Source organism: Lynx rufus, unplaced genomic scaffold (genome assembly GCF_022079265.1).
Source record: "Lynx rufus isolate CCGP_SWC_20201006 ecotype Redwood Valley unplaced genomic scaffold, mLynRuf1.p SCAF_4, whole genome shotgun sequence".
In the NCBI taxonomy this organism is placed as follows: domain Eukaryota; kingdom Metazoa; phylum Chordata; class Mammalia; order Carnivora; family Felidae; genus Lynx; species Lynx rufus.
In genome coordinates this window covers 25,277,710-25,299,008 of record NW_025814856.1, presented here as the reverse complement: position 1 = coordinate 25,299,008, position 21,299 = coordinate 25,277,710, and the positions used below count along the sequence as shown (strand labels likewise).

At 36.4% G+C, this 21,299-nt stretch overlaps 1 protein-coding gene and 1 pseudogene across 24 annotated transcripts in view; one reads left to right on the top strand and one right to left on the bottom strand.

Moving 5' to 3' along the window:
- SLMAP (sarcolemma associated protein) overlaps positions 1–21,299 on the bottom strand; it is a 151,201-nt gene that overhangs the window by 103,342 nt on the left and 26,560 nt on the right. The gene's annotated exons all lie outside the window — the stretch shown is intronic.
- Positions 6,489–7,283, top strand: LOC124524998 (pyruvate dehydrogenase E1 component subunit alpha, somatic form, mitochondrial-like; annotated as a pseudogene).

Below are 21,299 nucleotides of genomic sequence, written 5' to 3'. Positions count from 1 at the left end.
TGTAATTTATACAACACAAGATTTCCTGACAGATTGGATGCATGAATCTGTATGAATCAACATGAAAGAAAGGAGTCAAGAACAATACCAAAGTTTTTAACCTAAGCAATTTAGAAGGATGTAGTTGCGTCTGTGTGAGCTGGGAGGGTTAAAGGAGGTAAGGTTTTGTTTTTGGTTTTTTTTTTAATCTTTTATTGAGGTTGAGGGAGGGGTTAGCAGTTTGGCTTTGGACATATTAAATTTGAGGGAGCTGTTAGACATCATGTGGAAATGTCAAAAAAGCAGTTGGATAAGAACTCAGAGTTCAGGAAAGAAGTCTGGGCTTGACATAAAAATTTGGTTGTCACCAACCACATACAAAGAATGTGAGGTCAAGAGATGGGATGAAATCACCAAGACAGCAAGTACAGACAGACAGGAAGACCAAGGACAGAGCCTTGGAGCAGTCCAAAATTTACAGGTCAGGGAGAAAAAGACCAAGCAAAAGAAATTTAAAATGTGGCCAGTGAAGTATGAGAAGAACCAAGGGAAAGTGACATGTCCCAAAAGTTACGGGAATGATGTTTTCCAAGAATATGGGAGAAATCAACTACGTCAAATGATGCTGAAAAATCAAGTAAGATAAAAAACAAAAATTGACCACTGGAAAAGCAACTTGGAAGCCACTGATGGCCTTGACAAGAACTGTATAGATATAGCAGCAAATGAAAGCTTGACTGGAATGATTCAAGAGAAAATGAATGAAGAGGAATGAGAAACCACACCTACAGACAAATCTTTTAAGAAGTTTTGCTCTAAAGGGAAGCAAAGAAATGTGCATGCACAGCCAAGAAAACCAACCTACTGAATGAGAGAAAACACCTGCAAATCATTAATCTATTAAGGGGTAAATATCCAAAATACATAAAGAACTCATCCAACACAAGACAAAAACAAAAACAAAAAACCAATCTGATTTAAAAATGGGCAGAGGATCACAATAGACACTTTTCCAAAGAAGACATACAGATGTCTAACAGGTACATGAGAAAATGTTCAACATCATTAATCATGAAGGAAATATAAATCAAAACCACAATGAGATATCACCTCACACCTAGTGGAATGACTATTACCAAAAATATAAGAAATAACAAGTGTTGGCAACGATGTCAAGTAAACAGACTCTTTGTACACTGTTGGTGGGAATGTGAATGGGTTCAGCCACTACATAAAATGGTACGGAGGTTAAAAAAAATACAACTATCATAAGATCTAGCAATTCCACTTCTGAGTATTTACCTGAGGAAAATGAAAACATTAACTCAAGAAGATATATGCACCCTCATGTTTACTGCAGCATTATTTACAATAGCCAAGGTATGGAGACAACCTAAGTGTTCACTGATGGATGAACGGATAAATACACACACACACACACACACACACACCATGGAATATTATTTAGCCATTAAAAAAATGAAATCTTGCCATTTGTGACAACATAGATTGACCTTGAGGGCATTATGCTAACTGAAATTGAGAGAGAGAAAGGCAAATACTGTATGATTTCACTTACATGTGGGATCTAAAAATAAACAAAAAAACAAGCTCATAAATACAGAGAACAGACTGGTAGTTGCTAAAGGCAGGGGGTGAGGGTAAGAAGAAATGGGTGAAGGGTGTCAAAAGGTACAAAATTCTAGTTATAGTACAGGGATGTAATGTATAGCATGGTGACTATAGTTTATATTACTGTACTGCATATATGAAAGTTGCTATAAGAGTAGACCTTAAAAGTTCTCAACAGAAGAAAAAAATTCTGTAACTATGTATGGTGATGGATGTTAACTAGACTTATGATGATCATCTTACAATATATACAAATAGTGGATCATTATGTTGTATACCTGAAACTCATATAATGTTGTATACCAACATTATATATCAAATTCATATAATGTTGTATATCAATTATACCTCAATAAAAAAATTTTCTATTAAAAAAGATGAGCAATAGCTGGAAGGGAAAGTGAAGTCAAGATAGTTTTTTTAAAAGAAAAAACATTTTTATATACGAATAAGAATAATCCAGTAGAGAAGAAGGGCACTTAGAAGGGCACCCTGAAGATTCAAAAATGACTTCTTAAAGGAACTGTCTATGCTGAATCATGAAGGCTGAGTAAGAGTCAAGATGAGTGGAGAAGGGATTTAAACAGAATGAGCAAACAGAGGTAAGAAACAACATGGGGGGCGGCAGTAGGGGGAGACTGAGGAGAAGGTCTGGCATGTGAAGTATAGCACTGAGGCTCAAGAAGTAAGAAGTCACCAAGCCTTTTAAGACATATCAAGCAGTACAACCTTTATCATATAGATGACAGGGCACTTGCCACTACAGGGTTTAGGCAGGAAAGTACTGAGATCAAACTGACATTGTTTGAGGCATACTAGATTGAAGGCAGAAAGACCAGTTATGAGGGTACTAAAATAAAGAAATAATAAGATTCTAAACTAGGATCTTAGTAGTGAAAGGGGTTTAGTGATTGATCCTATGTGTTCAGTGTTGAAGAAAGCAGTTTCTAGCGTGGGCTACTGTATGATAATGCCATTATCTATATTTGGAAATATTGGAGGGGGGTGGTGAGTGAATGATTCATTTCAGTTTGGAGTATATTGCTTTTGGAGTCTCTATAGGACATCCAAGTGAGTAAATGTCAGCAGGAGAGGACAGAAAACTTGGAACTTAGGGTTCAAGATATCTGAAAGGTATCAGCATTTGAGTGGTTACTAATATTGTGATGTATGAAATTATCCAAAAGTAACAATCACAGGGAAAACAATGACTGAACTTTTAGAAACACTAGCATTGGGGCGCCTGGGTGGCGCAGTCGGTTAAGTGTCCGACTTCAGCCAGGTCACGATCTCGCGGTCCGTGAGTTCGAGCCCCGCGTCGGGCTCTGGGCTGATGGCTCGGAGCCTGGAGCCTGTTTCCGATTCTGTGTCTCCCTCTCTCTCTGCCCCTCCCCCGTTCATGCTCTGTCTCTCTCTGTCCCAAAAATAAATAAAAAACGTTGAAAAAAAAAATTAGAAACACTAGCATTTAAGAAGAAATTAATGGAGAAAATGCTTGAAGGAACACCAGATAGGATAGTCAGGTATATGAAAATCAGGAAAAGAAACATCCAAGATGCCAGGGAAATGGCCAAGGGCTAACAATACCTCTCCCAGTGTAAAAAAGAGACACCGTAAGTGATCTGAATAAGCTGGCAGAAATCAGAGCTCAAGATAAGTCAAGTCACCTAACTGACTGGACTTTCCGATTCTGTTGCATTAATTAATCAAAAACTAATAGGACCTACAGTGCCATCCCTTCCTGAGATCCTTAAGTAGTTAAGCCAATTTGAGTAGAAATACCTAAAGGGACCAGATACAGTTACACTACTACCTATAGGAAAAGATTATTTACAGTTTTAGTAGAAGAGTATTTATGGTTGCTCTATGTAAAGGAAATTGATAATATAATTCTTAATAAACCAAAAGTTGCTGGCAAGCATAATAAAATGAATAAGAATTTTTTTGCCTTCTATCATTCCTAACTTCTTGTTACATATTACCTATGACTTCACATAAGCTCAACTAACAATTAAAATCTTACAGCCTTGTATAACAAGTATGATAATGGAAAAATCCGTAATGTTAGTAATTAGGGGGAAATATCAATCCAATAAAAATTTATCAGAAACGTAAAGAATTTCTGAAGTTAGAAGAAAAAAGATAACTTGAAAGGCGCAGGGGGAAAATAAAGCAAGGATCAAGTTCCATTTCTTGATTCAATGAATGTTCTACTTTATCACTTTTTGGCAGACAATTTGTCAAACTAAAAAATCACTTACTGTTGGATGACTGTACTGTAAGTGTACTAACTGGGAGTGACACAAGTGTTTGGTCCCACCCATACAGAAGAACTCCACAAAGAACTTTAAAAAAAAATCAATAGGAAGCATATTTTCCTGTGAGTGTCTAAAGCAAATTTACTGATATAAATTGTAGACAGAATATGACAGAATTATTTATTCCAAATGAGGAAGTTAAAAGCATTTTCGTGGAGTGGGATGGGTAACTCCTAAGGTGTGAGTCATTGGATTAAAGAACAACTGGATCCAGGATTTAGCCAAAGCTGTAAAAGCAGGATTCAGGCTACAGAAGAACAAACATGTGTTCTCTGGCTGGAAAGAAAAAAAGCTGCGTTGAGTTAGTGCCTCCAGAGTTTGAATGAGTCACAGAGACAGAGTGGAGAGGATAGCACAACCAGACTCACCTTCAGCACATGGGGAAAATCTGTACTGTTTTCTTATCTTCTGATGTATTCCCTCCCTTAATAATTTACTATTAAAATTTTTTAAATTACATTCAAGAAAGCTAAAATAAAAGTTACTTCCGAATCTATTATTCCAAGGATCTGAATAGGCTTTGCCACACTGCTTTGCACATGAACTAGATCAACATACAAAGCAACATCACTAACACAATCTTTCTATCCAGTGCTATCAATTTTGCTAATTTAATATAGCCAACTTGTTAAATATTTATTTCTGTGATCACTAGCAAGAAGGAATGTTTACTTGCTGTATACATTGATCTTGAATGAACTGACTGCTTATATCTTTGGCCTGTTTATCTACAAAAGTCTTGATGGCCTTCTTTTATGTTAAGAAGGACATTTTATGTGTTACATATTTTCACTTTTCTGTCAAAATAAATGCAAATGAAGTCCCATTTCCATTTTTCTCATTTTTCATGGAACCAAAGTTTTCAATGTTTTTTTAGATACCCATTAATTTTAATTGCCTTCACTTGGTTTTAGGTTCTGGTAGTTGCTCATCTACCAATAAATCCTGAAGTGGTTTCCATTATTAGTCATACTACATGTGTTAGAACTTTTCACTTGCCTACTCTAATCATTCCACGTTAACTATTACATCATAGAACTGTGTTCCTTCTCAAATCTAGTTCTATCATCTATTCTTTTAAAGAAACATTTTTGTGACTAAGTAATGATAAGAAATTTAATGGGTTTCAAGCAACTGTACTCCCAGGTATCTACCCAAGAGAAATCAAAGACAAAAAGAAATGTACACAAATGTTCCTAGCAGCAATAGTTCCTTGTTTATAATAACCAAAAGTTGGAAACAAACCAAATGTTTATCAATTACTGAACAAATAAGATATATCGGCAATAAAAGAGCGTCTGGGTTGCTCAGTTGGTTAAGTGTCTGATTCTTGATTTCGGCTCAGGTTAGGATCTCACAGTTCTTGAGTTGGAGTGCCACACCTGGGTAGGGATTCTCAGTCTCCCTCTCTCTCCCTCTCTCTCTCTCTCTCTCTCTCTCTCTGCCCCTCCCCAACTCGCTCTCACACGCACGCGCTCTCTCTCTCAAAAAAAAAAAAAAAATTTTTAAAAATCTAAAAAAAAGAATAAATATACACACACACCCATATTGACCTTGAAATATAAAAATTTAAGGGGTTCAATTTGTCAATAATAAAAGTAGCAGGAAGTATTTTAAGTAACAAATATTTCGTGCTTCCAAGACTGACATAAAAGAAACATTTTCACAAGCTGATCATGGGAGAATAAACTGTCTGGAAAGCAGTTTACCAAGGTATACCAAGGGAGCTTTTAAAATGTGACTTTTGATTCACTTCTGAAAATTCAGCCTAAAGAAGTAATAAAAAAAAAAAAACGTGAATAAAGATAGATCTACGTATAAAGATATTCAGCAAAGCAAAATTTATAATAGTTTCCAAACAATGGTAACTATAACAATGGAAGGATGGGTAAGAAAATTACAGCCCATTCATGAATATCATACAGTCTTATAAAATGTTTGTGGGCCTATGGCCCAGTGTAGAGAATGACATCATCACCACCACTGCAGCTATTACCAGGGCCTGCACTCAAGAGGAAGATGCTCTCGGGGCGCCTGGGTGGCGCAGTCGGTTAAGCGTCCGACTTCGGCCAGGTCACGATCTCGCGGTCCGTGAGTTCGAGCCCCGCGTCGGGCTCTGGGCTGATGGCTCAGAGCCTGGAGCCTGTTTCCGATTTTGTGTCTCCCTCTCTCTCTGCCCCTCCCCCGTTCATGCTCTGTCTCTCTCTGTCCCAAAAATAAATAAACGTTGAAAAAAAAAATTAAAAAAAAAAAAAAAAGAGGAAGATGCTCTAAGAAAAAGATACCCACCATTTCCTGACTATCATAGCTAGGAGAGTGCTTGCTAGAGACATATCCTGTAACTTTGCAAATGATGCTACATTTGAAATTAAGAAATGTGACCTTCATGGATTAGAAGAGGGCCCTCCTATCATAACAGTGCTCATCAGGGAAGAGGGACTCAAATAGTAGAGAATGATCAGACTCTTCACCAAGAGCATTAACAGAATATTATTCGTGGTTTTTATCGCTCATGAAGCGTCAAGAAGGTTGTGCGGAACTTGAGATTGGATAAATATCATGGATCATCTCATCTCAACCTACTGGGCTTTTGCTTTATTTGTGGCCCTTCTATCCCAGAAATTTGTAGAGTTTACAGAACAAAGAGAAGGCTGTACTAAAGACAAAGAAGGATCAATGCACATGTATGCCAAGAACTGCTAGCTACTGGGGCAATGACATTGTCAGAGCTCAGGTCCCCCTGGGAGCCGGTATGGGTCTGGCCTATAAATACAATGGAAAAGATGAGTTCTGCTTGACTTTATATTCGAAAATTACAATATGACAGTTTTGTGGAAATCAACCTTTATTTTCATCTGTGGGAATAACTGCTGTGGAATGGGAGCATCTGCTGAGAGAGCAACAGCCAGCACTGATTACTACAAGAGAGAAAATTTTATTCCTGGGCTAAGAGCAGATGGAATGTATGTTCTATGTGTCCAGGAAGCAACAAAGATCGTAGCTGCCTATCATAGATCTGTGAAGGGGGTCATGCTGATGTAGCTGCAGACTCACCAATATCCAGGACACAGTATGAGTGATCCTAGAGTCAGTTATCATACACAAGAAGAAATACAAGAAGAGTGACCTCATTATGCTTCTCAAAGATAGAAGAGTAGACAGCAATATAGCCAATGTTGAAGAATTAAAGGACATTGATGTTGAAGTAAAGAAACAAATTGAGAATATGGTCCAGTTTGCAGCAGTTGATTATGAGCTAACTTTAGAAGAATTAAGCCATCAATCTACACCAACAATCCACCTTTTAAAGTTTATGGTGTGAATCAGTGAATCAAGTTTAAGTGGGTCATTTAAAGGAAGACTGTAAATTCATCATTATGTCTTCAATGAAACATTCATAGTCAACTTTAAGAGATTTTGTGGTCTCAACTTTAAAAGGGCTAAAACCCATAAAACAAACAAAGCTTTGTGAATGTGTTTATGCTATGCTATAAAATTAGGTTTAAAATTTTGGGGAAAAAAATGTAATGGGTTCCAAAGGTTGAGTGATGCAGTGGAAAGCACAATGTCTTCCCTACATCCCACAGTTTCCTAATTTCCCTCCACAGAAGCAGACATGTTACCAGTCTCTTCTATATTAAGAAATGATTTTTTTTAACTGAAACAAACCAACGAATGTTTAAAACTCTAGCTCAAAATGTTTAAAGGAAAAACTCACAAATTCTTACATTCAGAAAAACATGGAGGAAGAAATATAAACACTATGTAATTAACATGACCCAAGTAGCAGATGATACAAAGGTATACATTTGGGAGTTAGGAGGCATTGCGTCAAATCTCTGGGAAGATAGAACAGGAGACTTGACATGTAGGGTAGGAACTCTCTCATATCTGTACTTAGACAAATAACTCATCCTAAAATAAAATCCAATCCTTAAGGCAAGAAGAATTCTTCCCTCTTCTGTCAGTGAGTCACAAAGCTGTCTTGAGCTGATTTTGTCTATCAAATCAGAAGACACAGCACTTTTCTCCTGTCATGGGAATTACATAAATATGTTTTATAAACAAAAGTTATTATAATAAGAGGAATCCTCTAATATGTTTTTAAGTAACAAACTATATTCCATAACTGTGGAGTCAAACTCCTGCCTTTTGCTTCCTGACAATGTTACTCAACTAATTTGTTCTCCAACACAGAAATAATGACCCCTATAGTGGGCTATCTACTGCAGCTATAACCCTGCAGAGAAGGGGAGAGCTTCTAAAGATCTAAGAATAAATGTACTGAAATACAACTTTCATTCTTATCCCTCGCAGGGAAAAAAATAAATAATCATCTTCATTATGACTGCCACCATAAACTGAGGTACCATACAGTGACTTGCTTACAGATGAAAATTTCCAAAGGGATGGAATAGCTGAGTCACTTTAATTAAGTATGTCATATATAGTCAGTGAAAGAAAATGATATAATATTATGAAAGTCATCTATTTCTGTAGTCTGTTAGGAGTTCCAAAATGAATTAACATGGTTGCTGACTCGGAAAGTGATTTTCACATACTCAGATTTCTCTCTTAAAGCATTTGGATACATGCTTTTTCTGGGATTAAGTTAAGTAACATCTATGCACCAACTGAGTCATTACTGTAGGTCATGCTCTACCAACAGTTTAGTTGTTTACCTTACGAAGTTAGCTTTTACTAGAATGGACTAATTGAGCTGTAACATTCTCTTGGGCTTTATGCTGGTTCCTAAATTTAAAATTGAAACATCAGTTGAAGAAAACTAGGTACAACCTAACAGCCTATGTAATTTAACTACAAATATATTAAGCTACATGCATTAGTTTCAGAACAAAAAGAATTGGAAAAAAAAAAAAAACACCTCTATAAAATCAAATGAGATTTTTACTGCTGAAAAAGTCTACAAAATACCCTCAACAATAAGATAATTTAGGCCCCAAAGAAGCTGCCTATACTAAACATAAGACATAATAGTAAAGCTGGGGGAGGGAAACAGGGACTTCAAAATACCTAAATAAAAAATCAGCTAAATTTCAAATGACAAATTTAAGAATTGCTCACTTGACTAACAATATTATTGGAAATAAATGACTGCATTAGAAAGAATCTTATATACCAGTAAAAATAGGTAACATTGATTGAATCCTTCCTATGTGCCAGATTCTATATTAAGTCCTTTACATGTATTATTAACTCATTTGATTATCACACCCCTCCTATGAGGTATTATTACTATCCCCACATTATAAACAAGAAATCTGAGGCACAGAGAGGTTAAATTACTTGCCAGAAGTCACCAAGTGAATAGGAAGAAGAACCAGGGCATGAACCCACACAGTGATCTCTTAAACTGCAGTCCCTAACTCCCCCCTCTAACCTCCCAACTCTTAACCAGTCTACACACTGTCTTTTTAATTTTAGTTCAATTTCCCATTTCACAGATGAGGAAACTCTGTCCCCCAAGGTAGACAGAAAATTCATTCAAGGCTGAAAACTATTTTTTTAAGTAATCTGCCAGCCCAAAGTGGGGCCTGAACTCACGACCCCAAGATCAAGAGTTGCATGCTCTACTGAGCTAGCCAGGCATCTCGAGGCTTGAGACTATTTAATAACAATACTAGTACTAGGACTCAGGTTTCCTATTTACATTCTACTTGCCTATTTCACACTGGGCTTTTCCTATTTTCCTGTCATTTTTCCTATTTTATATGAGCTTTCCCCATATTTTGTCTTTTAAAAAAAAATAATTTGGGGGCACCTGGGTGGCCCAGTCAGTTGAGCGTCTGATTCTTGATTTTGGCTCAGGTCATGATCCCAGGGTTGTAGGACCAAGCTCCATGTTGGGCTCTGCGCTCAGTGTAGGGCCTGCCTGGGATTCTCTTTCTCTTTCCGCCTGTCCCTCTCCCCTGCTTGTGTGCTCTCTCTCTCTAAAATAATAAAAATAAACAAATAAATAAATAAAATGATTTGTTTTTCTGTGTATACTTACTGTTGAAGTCAGGAGAGTACAATAAAGTACAGAAGAAAATTAAAATCATTCCTCCCGGCTTCCAAGAATAACCCATGTCAACATTTTAACATACTTCTTTATATGCAATGTAAGACCAACACTCTGCTTCCCTACCCCATATTTTCAAAGAAGTTTAGAGACATAATTTATATATAGTTGTATATTTACTTGACTTTTTCATTTACGTCATTATTTTTCATGGTATTAAATATTTTTGAAAATATGACTAGCAAATGACATTTCATAAATTTCATTAATTTAGACTATATATGGTAAATTCTTGCAATTACTCTGTGATGAAACTGTTATACCTACATCTTTTTGCAACATCGCTGATAATGTTCTAGATTAAGTCCCTAGAAATGACATTACTAAAATTAAAGGGTATGACAATATCTAACAATTACGGGGTTAACACTATTGCCAAATTACTCTAAGCACTTCACAGATATTTGCTTGTTTAATCCTTGCAACAGAGAGAGCAAGGGACCCCATAAGAGAGGGAATGAATGCCTAGAGAATAAGTGACTTGCCCAAGATCATACAGCTAAAAAGTGACAACCAGGCTTGTCTACCTCACACCCAGGTAGTGAGGCTCCAGGATCCATGCTCTTAATCACTATGCTGGCCTATTTTACTTACACACTTTTTCAATGTGATGTGAAGTCTCCTAGAAGTTTACTACGAATGTACAAATATCCTCTCAGGAACCTGTAGTTTTAGTAAGCATCCCAGGAGATTCTAAAATTTGAAAGCCACTATCCTGATCTAAAAATTTTAAAAGAGAACATTTAACGGCACCTGGGTGGCTCAGTCAGTTGAGCTTTCAACGCTTGATTTCAGCTCATGTCATGATGTCATGGCTGTGAGATCAAGCCTGCACTGGGATCTGCACTATCAGTGTTTGGGATCCTCTCTCTCTGCCCCTCCCCTGAATGTGTTCTCTCTCTCTCTCTCTCTCTCTCTCTCTCTCTCTCTCTCTCTCCCTCTCTCCCTCTCTTTCTCTCTCTCTCAAAATAAACATTAAATAAATAAATAAATAAATAAATAAGAACATTTAACAAAGCCTTCTCACAAAACCTCTGATAGTTACATTGATGTTTGAAAATGGATGAAAGAACCAAGTAAGAGAGTACTCAAAAATGATTAAAATAAATCTTTATGACCTTGGATTAGGCAATAACAACTGAGATATGACATAAAAAGCACAAGTGACCATATAAATGAAGAATTTTAAGATCATTAAAAATTACTTGAAAAATAAAAGGTAAGCTGAACTTCATCAAAATTAAAAACTTCTCTGCTACAAAAGACACCATGAGGACAAATACTATGTTATTCCACTTACATGAGGCACTTAGAATAGGCAAATTCATAGAGCCACACAGTAAAAATAGAGGAGTTATCAGGGACTGGGGTAGAAGAAGAAGGAGAGTTATTGTTTAATGAGTACAGAGTTTCTGTCTGGGGTGATGGAAAAGTTCTGAAAATGAATAAAGGTGATAGTTCCACAGCACTGTGAATGTATTTAATACCAGTGAATTGTACCCTTAAAATACTAAAAAATAGTAAATTTTATGTTATGTATGTTTTACTGTAATAACAAAAAAGGCACCATCAAAACAATCTATAGAATGGAAAAAAAATTTTTTTTTTTTAAATTTTTTTTTTTTCAACGTTTATTTATTTTTGGGACAGAGAGAGACAGAGCATGAACGGGGGAGGGGCAGAGAGAGAGGGAGACACAGAATGGGAAACAGGCTCCAGGCTCTGAGCCATCAGCCCAGAGCCCGACGCGGGGCTCGAACTCACGGACCGCGAGATCGTGACCTGGCTGAAGTCGGACGCTTAACCGACTGCGCCACCCAGGCGCCCCATAGAATGGAAAAAAATTTTTGAAATCACTCAGCTGATAAGGGAATTATATCCAGAATACACAACTCAACAATAAAAAGATAAATAACCTAATTTTTAAGTGGGAAAAGGACATGAACATTTCTCCAGAAAAAAAAAAAAAAATACAAATAGCCACTAAGTACATGAAAAGATGCTTACAACATTATTAATTAGGGAAATGCAAAACAAAAATCAAAGTGAGGTATCACTTCATACTAGCTGGCTACAATAAAAAAGACAATAACAAGTGTTGACCAGGAAGTAGAGAAATCGAACCTTCATACACTGCTGGTAGAAATGTTAAATAGTATAGCCACTTTGGAAAACAGTTTGGCGGTTTCTTTAGACATTAAATATGGAGTTATGATATGACCCAGCAATCCTATTCCTAGGTATGTAACCAAGAGAGCTGAAAACATATGTCCACAAAAAAACTTGTACATGTATGTTCACAGCAGTATTACTCATAATAGCCAAAAAGTAGAAACAACCCAAACATCCATCAACTGAGTATGTAGTAAAAGTGATAAATGAAATATGGTATATGCCTACAATGGAATATTATTTGGCAATAAAAGGTATAAAGTACAGATACATGCTACAACATGGATGAACCTTGAAAACACCAGAGTGAATGAAAGAAGCCAGACACAAAACTCCACATGTTATATGATTCCATTTATATGAAGTAACTCCTGGATAGGCAAATGTATAGAGGCAGAAAGTAGATTAATGGTTGCCAGAGGCTTGAAGAGGAGGAAATGAAGAGTGATTGCTAAATGGGTACAGTTTCTTTGGGGAGCAACAAAAATGTTCTGGAAATAAATAGTGGTATAGTTGTAAATTTTGTGAGCATACTAAAAACCCCTAAAGTGTAAACTTTAAAAAGTTAAAAAATAAACTAAAAATACATTTAAGAAATTCATGATAAGTACATAAATTTTGAAATAAAGCTCTTAGAAGTAGTAATTTAAGACTGTAAATATGTGAATTTTGAGAGAATTAGGGAGGAAACTCGACAGGATAAAGTCTGCACAGACAATGGAAATAAAGATAGAAATGTCAAAACTGTCGAAAAGTTAAGAACTAGAAAAGTACAATGTCAGGCAAACAAAAGTTTTAAAAGTTCTATTAAAAGTCACATTGAGGAAGACAGAAAAGTGAGTTTCAGAGTAGAGAAGAAACAAAAGAAAGAACCACCAAAACAAAATCATTCAATGTCTAATATAACATTAGACATTAAATAACTGTCTAAGCAGTTCCTTGATGACCTTGAAAAATACTTTAAGTTTACCTGTTAGTAAAGAAGAGGCCAAGATACGTATATGATCTAAATTTATAAAATTAAAGGAGATATGTACAAATTTCACCAAATGTAGAGCACTAGTAATTCAGAACAAAACTCAAATTTAACCAGAATACTTTGGGGCCATATGATAGCATTTGCTTTTACACAGCAAACTTATAGGACAAGAGGAACTGAATTATGTTGGATTACCTGTCAACAAATCAGAAACATTCCAATTTGTCCTAAATAGGCTGAGGTAATAATGAAAGATGGATGATGGTATATGCGGGCTAGAATGTTAGCTTCGTAGAGTCAGGGACTTTGTTTTGGTTAGAACAGTGTGGGGCACATAGGAAGTGCTCAGTGATGGCTAAATCAATCAACAGCATTTTGAAATCTGTAGAATACTGTGTTTATGTTTTGGGAATTCACATGTAGATTAAGGAATTCTACACATCTAGAAACGGAATTGTAATGTATGAAAAGCCAGAGATATAGGACTAGAGTTTCAGAGGATGAAAAGAATTTCTCTTTAAATACCACACTGACTAGAGGTAGATAAGTCTATATAACTTGCTTGTGTTGTTAAATACTTAAACATATTCATAAATCTCCTCTATTTTTTACATTGTCAGTATAACAGAAAATATAATGGCTCCATAAACTTCTAAAAAATTAACTATTTAATGGTAAAAATAATTATATATACATAGAATTCATCATAGACAAATAAAAGGAATACATAATATAGAAAATAAAATCTAAAGACAAAGATAAAATTTAAGTAAAATATAATAGACAAAATCAGTATCTACAAGATCTAAGAAGAAAACATAAAACCATGTTAAAACCTAGACAGTACTAACTCTAGAACAATGAGCACAGAAGACAAAGTCCCCACCTTGAAAGAATTCAAGATAACGGAAAAGAAAAAAACTATAATGACAATCCCATAACAGAGATGAGAACAATTTCTAACAATGACCAATTTGGCTAAAGACATCCTACTGTAAAGCATTAGTATTTCATAAAAAGTTTCTATGCCTGTCATATAAATACTAAAATCAATACCAATAAAAGGTATTTACATAAAAATATCACTAACAAGTTTGCATTTAAACATTTAATTAACATAATTATGGCAAAACTTTGTTTCTTAAATCAAAGTACTCTATTGTTAGAATGACAAATGGCACTATTCAGTTATTTCACTTTTCTTTTTAAACAAGATACCTGCAGGCAACAGACATGCAATTAAAGCTGTAGTTCAAATTCAAACAATTCACTTTGAACATACCAAAAAGATATCCCACTAAAATATCCTGTCATACTTCTTACATTTGAATACGATTTTAGATTCACCTCAGTTAAGGACTTGATTTAAAATCTAACATATCTGGGGCACCTAGGCAGCTCAGTCGGTTAAGTGTCCAACTCTTGATTTAGGCTCAGGTCATGATCTCATGCTTCATGAGATGGAGCCCCTCATTGGGCTCTGCACTGACAACATGGAACCCGCTTGGGGTTCTGCCTCTCTGCCCCTCCCCTATTCATGTGTATGTTCTCTCTCACTCTTTCTCTCTCTCAAAATAAATTAAAAATAAACATTTAAATATTAAAATGTCGGGATGCCTGGGTGGCTCAGTCGGTTGAACGCCCCATTTTTGGTTTTGGCTCAGGTCATGATCTCACAGTTCATGGGTTCAAGCCCCATATCGGGCTCTGCACTGTGTGGAGCCTGCTTGGGATTCTCTCTCTCCCTCTCTCTCTGCCCCTCCCCTGCTTATTCTCTCCTTCTCTCTCTAAATACTTAAAAAAAGAAATAATAATAATAAAATAAAATCTAAAATATCAAGCAAAATTTAAGATGAAACGCCTTTATAGAGTTTCAACTCTAAAGTTTAGTAAAGAATGTAAACTGGTTCAAGTATGAGAGATCTCTTTTACTAACTGAAATTAACAATTTGTGAGTACTCAATGTAAGCAAATTTAGATGGTATGCCATAAAACTTAAGGTATTTTTTGAGTTTTCCATTGATAGAGTTCATTTGATAATTTTTGAAAATCATATTGAAAATATTGAAATGAACTTTTAAATAGTCATAGCATAGGAAATTAATCATACCTTAACTTGTATTTTGTTCTCAAACTGTTTTTCAAGACCCTGAGAAATTTACACTCAGTTTCAGGCATGTTATCTTAGAAGGAGAGCTAGGTTTACAACAAGGAAGTGACAGTGCAGATTCTGGGTTTTGACATACATGCTTTACAAGAGAAAACATTGTGCAAGTTAAAGACTACTAAGGTTTAGAACTGCAACACATGCTAAATAAAATGGTACATTTTTTTTTTTAAGTAAGACTGCTGCTATATACTTACACTGGGCCAAAACTCACAAAAAGCCATTCCTCCAAAGTCTTCTTTCCCTGCCCCCCCATCCCACTCAAAATAAATTTTTCCATCCTAGAACCCATATAAAATGTATTTTTAAAATACATTTCAGTACATCTTTATTATCTTTACATTTATGAATAAAACTCTGTGAAATTGAAAATATTTTATTTGATCCCTTTGCTCCAGAATAACTTAATTATGTTTTTCTATTAAATTTAGAGTGAATTTTGAATATTTCTTCTATACTTAAAATCAGATACTTAATTTCTAACTACATACTTCATAAAAACAGTTCCAGGGCTGCCTGGGTGGCTCAGTTAGTTAAGCATCCGACTTCGGCTCAGGTCATGATCTAACGGTATGTGGGTTTGAGCCCCACGTTGGACTCTGTGCTGACACCTCAGAGTCTGGAGACTGCTTCAGATTCTGTGTCTCCCTCTCTCTGTGGCCCTCCCCCGTTCACACTCTTTCTCTCTCTCTCAAAAATAAACATTAAAAAAAAAACCAAAACCAGTTCCACATACATGACCTCATTTTACATAGCATAAATTCAGAGGAATTATTAGTCTTACATATTTAATTAATAATTTCTTGCTATCTTCATTTTTACTTTATGTTGAAACTACATTTTAATCATTACATATTCAGCACTTACCACAAAAACAAGAATGTAAAACTGAAAAACTATTGTAAAATTACATGAAATTAAAATAAGTGACCAAACTAACATAGAATTTGATAATTCGCAAAATGTATCTCTCACTGCAAAAATATTTAAATTTGATCAGTGTTTCCATTTTTTTTTTTAAATCTTGGTTTATAAGTTCCTATAACCATTCTTTAATAGTTAAGTGTTCATCAGGACAGATACAAAGACATTTAACCCTTTCGTTGAATACTATAGGATATGTGCTAAAAATTTAATTTTGTCCAAATATAAAATAACTATCAATCATTCACAGATTAACCAGTCCTTAGAGTGTCTCTCATTCATACACTTTGGGCATAGCAAGAGCTGGATATATATCCAGCTATCAGTTACACACACACACACACACACACACACACACACACACTTTGCAGACGTAATTTTTTTGTACCAAGAGAAATAAATGCAAAGATAAATTCCTAGCTGTAAAACCTCAGAATATCAAAGAGTACTAGAGGGCTGGAGGCATCAAAATTCCAGACTTTAAGATGTATTACAAAGCTGTAATGATCAAGATAGTATGGTACTGGCACAAAAACAGACACATAGATCAATGGAAAAGAATAGAGAACCCAAAAATAGACCCACAAACATATAGCCAACTAATCTTGGACAAAGCAGGAAAGAATATCCAATGGAATAAAGACAGTCTCTTCAGCAAATGGTGTTGGGAAAACTGGACAGCGACATGCAAAAGAATGGACCTGGACCTCTTTCTAACACCATACACAAAAATAAGCTCAAAATGGATGAAAGACCTAACCGTAAGACAGGAACCCATCAAAATCCTAGAGGAGAAAGCAGGCAACAACCTCTTTGACCTTGGCTGCAGCAACTTCTCACTCAACATGTCTCTGGATGCAAGGGAAACAAAAGCAAAAATGAACTACTGGGGCCTTATCAAGATAAAAAGCTTCTGCACAGTGAAGGAAAACAATCAGCAAAACTAAAAGGCAACCGACAGAATGGGAGAAGATATTTGCAAATGACATATCAGATAAAGGGTTAGTATCCAAAATCTATAAAGAGCTTATCAAACTCAACACCCAAAAAACAAATAATCCAGTGAAGAAATGGGCAAAAGACATGAATAGACACTTTCCCAAAGAAGACATCCAGATGGCTAACAGACACTTGAAAAAATGCTCAATATCACTCATCATCAGGGAAATACAAATCAAAATCACAATGAGAGACCACCTCACACCTATCAGAATGGCTAAAATTAACAACTCAGGCAGCAACAGATGCTGGTGAGGACGTGGAGAAAGAGGAACCTTTTTGCACTGCTGATGGGAATGCAAACTGGTATAGCCACTCTGGAAAACAGGATGGAGGCTCCTCAAAAAATTAAAAATAGAACTCCCTATGACCCAGCAATTGCTCTACTAGGTATTCATCCAAAGGATACAGGTGTGCTGTTTCAAAGGGGCACATTCACCCCAATGTTTATAGCAGTTTATATAGTTTATACCGATAATAGCCAAAGTACGGAAAGAGCCCAAATGTCCACTGACTGATGAATGAATAAAGAAGATGGGGTGTACATACACACACACACACACACACACACACACACACACACACACACACACACAATAGAATATTACTCAGCAATCAAAAAGAATGAAATCTTGCTATTTGCAACAGCGTGGAACTAGAGTGTATTATGCTAAGCAAACTTAGTCAGAGAAAGACAAATGTCATATGACTTCATTCATATGTGGAATTTAAGATACAAAACAGATGAACATAAGGGAAGGGAAGCAAAAATAAGATAAAAACAGGGAGGGGGGCAAAACATAAGAGACTCTTAAATACAGAGAACTGAGAATTGCTGGAGGGGTTTTAGGTGGGGGAAATGGGCTAAATGGGCAAGGGGCATTAAGGAGGACACTTGGGACGAGCACTGGGTGTTATATGCAGGGGATGAATCACTGGATTCTACTCATGAAATCATTACTGTACTATGTGCTAACTAATTTGAATGTAAATTAATATATACATATTACATTTTATATATATTATACATATAAAAGTACCATAGAATATCATCCATGCTACTGAATTTCTAATGTGTGGAATTACAAAATTTTAACATTCCCATACATTTTGACATCTGGGATTCATGTCCCATTTGCACAAATTGTATTTAATGCAATACGATACCAACATACATTTAAGTCTACTGAAAAATTAATGTGGATAAGGAATGCCTAACCTAGAAGACTTTTCTCACTCCACATCGCACCACCCACCAAAGTCTCCTCAGAATTACCAACAACTAAAACTGGAGAAAAAAAATTACCATCATGGAAATGTACATACACATATCTTTTACATGGTAATCTTTTTTTTTTAATTTTTTTTAATGTTTATTTATTTTTGAGAGAGACAGAGACGGAATGTGAGTGGGTTAGAGACAGAGAGAAAGGGAGACCCAGAATCTGAAGCACGCTCCAGGCTCTGAGCTGTCAGCACAGAGCCCGATGCAGGGCTCGAACTCACGAGCTGTGAGATCATGACCTGAGCCCAAGTCGGACGCTCAACCAACTAAGGCACCCAGGTGCCCCTACATGGTAATATTACCCTCTGCGTCCACTTATTCAAGCACTGTCAGAGCTGTAACACTCACTATTTATAGCCTTTTACCCATTGCCAGTGAGCTTCCATACCTACTACTCCACTAATAGCCCAGCTTTTAATACTTATACTCCCTATAAAGTGACATTTTAGTGCTGTTAATAATTGTCTTCTCAAAAACTCTCCCTTGCCTTGTATCTCACAAACCCAATCTTTCCTGGTCCTCTTTCTCTGGCTGTTCTTCCAACTGTTTTCTTTTTCCCTGCCAGCTATTTCAATGCTGATTATCCCCAGGGTTCTCTAGCCTCTACTTTTCTAGAGATGTACAAACTTCCCTGGGAGTATATTTCCTACACCCTTCACTACTTTGCTTGATGACTCCCAAATCTGTCTCCCTCCATACAGATGATTTTGTTGCACTCCCGTTTGTTTCTAACTGTCCTTTCTACTATACCACTCTACCAGGTCTCCTTGCCTCTAGGCAATATCTTCCACATTATCACCAAGACTGCTCCTCTAAAAACAAAGATCTAACCATGTGATTCTTTTGAAATCTTTTCGAACTCCTCACCACCAGTCCTAAAGGAAAAAAAATAGCATAACATTAAAATCCTTCATGATTTGAGGGGCGTCTGGGTGGCTCAGTTGGTTGAGTGACTGACTTCAGCTCAGGTCATGATCTCATAGTCTGGGGGGTTCAAGGCCTGCATCAGGCTCTGTGCTGACAGTTCAGAGCCTGGAGCCTGCTTCAGATTCTGGGTCTCCCTCTCACTCTGCCCCTCCCATGCTCATGCTCGCTCGCTAGCTCTCTCTCTCTCTCAAAAATAAAAACACTAAAAAAAAATTAAAATCCTTCATGATTTGATCCTAAACTACTTTGTCTGCCTCATCTTCTCTTCCTTCCCCCATATTATGTTACACAAAATCACTAAAAGTTTCTCAAACAAGGGGCATCTGGCTGGCTCAGTTGGTATAGCATGAGACTCTTGATCTCAGGGTGGTGAGTTCAAGCCCCATGTTGGGTGTAGAGATTACTTTTAAAAAACAAAGTTTCTCGGGGCGCCTGGGTGGCTCAGGCGGTTGGGCGACCGACATCGGCTCGGGTCATGATCTCACAGTCCGTGAGTTCGAGCCCCGCATCGGGGTCTGTGCTGACAGCTTGGAGCCTGTTTCAGATTCTGTGTCTCCCTCTCTCTCTGACCCTCGCCCGTTCATGCTCTGTCTCTCTATGTCTCAAAAATAAATAAGCGTCAAATAAAAAAAAAATTAAAAAAAAAAAAACAAAGTTTCTCAAACAAGCTACCTTTTTTTTTCCTTCATGTTATTAACTCATGCTATTTATTGATATTGCCTAAAGTGTACTTCCCCCTCATGTGCATGCTAAAATCTTGTTCTTCTTTTAGGACTTGTTTTAGATGTCACTTCTGGTGACATTCTGTTCCCTCCTTCATTGCCTTATTAATCGGTCATCCTAGCCTCAACATTTCTACTGCAGTTCATTTAAATAGCACCTCTCTTAGCAATTATTTCATTGTATTGTTGTAATTATCTGTATACATGTCCGTTTATGTAGAATCACTAAAAGCAGGGATCACCTCTTGTCACCCCTGTATCCCTGTCAACTTGCAAATATGCCATACAGTAAATGCTTAATAAAGAGATGCTCAATAAGCAAATGCTATGTTAATTTATGTCACTCTCTACCTACTCTAATATTTGACCCCATGAAATCATATATCCCAGAGTTTTATCTGAAAATATGATTAATGTAGATTCAGTCCATGACAAAGCAGATGAATCAGCAAGATAAAGTAGACCGAAGAGATGTTTGGAAAAAAACATTTATGACTAAATCCCATAATTCAATGTCAAATGTCAGAATTATTCACAAAAGACAGTAAGTAGTATATCAATGATACAGTCTTCTATCTGCTTAAAAGAACACTACTTCAAATTATAATTTCTTTATGTCTTACTTTTCTCATCTGAGAAATACAAACCATTTACCTTATGAATATTACAACACTCAAAAGGGAATGAAAAACAACTTTATTTTTGTTAAAATACATTCTTATTTGATAATTCCCACAGGTAGATAATTTTCACTTTGAGTTGGGAAGTAAGCTGAATGTAGTAAAACATATGACTGTGTTCAATTATTCCACTGCTTCTTCCTCTATGAACATTAAATTACATTTCCTGCTCAACTTCATCACACTTGGCCATGTGCATTGCTTTGGGCAATAAAATGTGAATAGAAGTGGCATGTGCCATTTCTGAGCAGAAGAAGCATTCACTGTAACTGCATGGCTATGCACAGCTCTTGTCCCTCTACCACCAGAACATGTCCCAGACAGGAGCTGCTCCTCTGGCCTGAATTCCACAAAGGAGAACAACTGTGGATGGAGCAGCCACCTACTTAAACATGTAACATGAGCAAAAACTAAATCAAGTGAGGTCTTGGAT